The sequence below is a fragment of the Mastomys coucha genome, unplaced genomic scaffold, assembly GCF_008632895.1.
Source record: "Mastomys coucha isolate ucsf_1 unplaced genomic scaffold, UCSF_Mcou_1 pScaffold5, whole genome shotgun sequence".
NCBI classification, from domain to species: Eukaryota; Metazoa; Chordata; class Mammalia; order Rodentia; family Muridae; genus Mastomys; species Mastomys coucha.
The window spans coordinates 106,827,299-106,828,778 of NW_022196911.1; positions in this window are offsets into that span (position 1 = coordinate 106,827,299).

Here is a 1,480-nt window from a genome sequence, read left to right on the forward strand (position 1 = left end):
TTCTTCTTCTTCTTCTTCTTCTTCTTCTTCTTCTTCTTCCTCCTCCTCCTCCTCCTCCTCCTCTTCTTATTCTTTAGATGGCCATTTTTCCAATGAGAGAGAGAAAGACAAGATGTGTATGTAGATGGATGGGGATATGGATAGGATCTGGGAAGAGTTGGGGGAGGTGAATCACAAGCAGAATATATTGTATGAGAAAAAAATTATTTTCAATAGAAGACAAGTAGAAAAAGAGTTTGCAGGTGGGATTTAGCCTAGCTTAATGGTAGAATGTTTGTCTAGAATGTGTGACGTGTTGGGTTCTATCTCTAACCAATAAATCAATAAACCAACCAACCAACCAACCAACTTACAGACCAACCAATCAACTAACCAGCCAGCCAGCCAGCCAGCCAACCAACCAGACAACCAACCAACTGACAAATCAATCAAACAAAGGAACAATATTCACAGGAAAAAAGAGTCATTTTTACTTTTTTACATGAAGTCATATAAAAATGCAGTTTATTGGGCAAGACATTTAGTTTCTATGATGGGAAAGCATTTGGAAAATTGGAAAAGTCTAGGTATATTAAAGGCTTGAAGATATTGCTTCTTCCTCCTCATTCCAGAGTATTCATACATAAAGTTTGAGCACAATAGGAGCCTGGCTTCTTCTTCAATGACAAAATGCAGTTTTAATTCACCTAGCTGCTAATTGGTATATTTTAGAGTGGTATCAATGTTGCTGCTGCCAACTTTCTTCAAAAATAGATATAATAAATACTTCATTTTTTTGTGTATGTGTCTGTGTATGTGCATATGTGTGCAGGTGCCTGGGAGGCCAGAAGAGGGCGCCAGATTCCCTGGAGTACTGGAGGTAAAGGCACTTGTAAGCTGTCTGGCATGGGTGCTGGGAACCAATCTCATGCTATAACAGTTGACAAATAAATTCTGTTTATATATGTATATATCTGTATATAGTGTGTAACATGATGCTTTTGATAATTGTGAAATTATCAAGTCATACTAATATATTGGTCACTTCACACACTTAAAACTTGTTGTTACAACATTTACACCTATATCAAGTTTCTAATATACAATACATGGATAATGGTGAGCCATCTTCAGAAAGATAACCAGTTTGCAATGTTCCCACAAACAGGTAAAAGCTTCTGTTTTCTCAAATCCTTGCAAATAGAGAGCTTGTCTTGCAAATATTTGCTCTCTCCATAACCATCATTGCATAATATGTGTATCATTGAATATATTTCTCAACTACCTACATCGACCTTTAATAAATTCTTTATTTTTCATTTTAGTTTTCTTCTTATGTGGTTATCTTCAACTAATTGTTCTCCATTACTGTTATTTACTTACTTATTGCTCTTGTATCTGCACATATCTTTCTAGATTATCTCTATCTTTCAGTCTCATGACTTCAGTTTTTGTTTTTGCCATTCTCTCTCTCTCTCCATATATATATATATATATATAT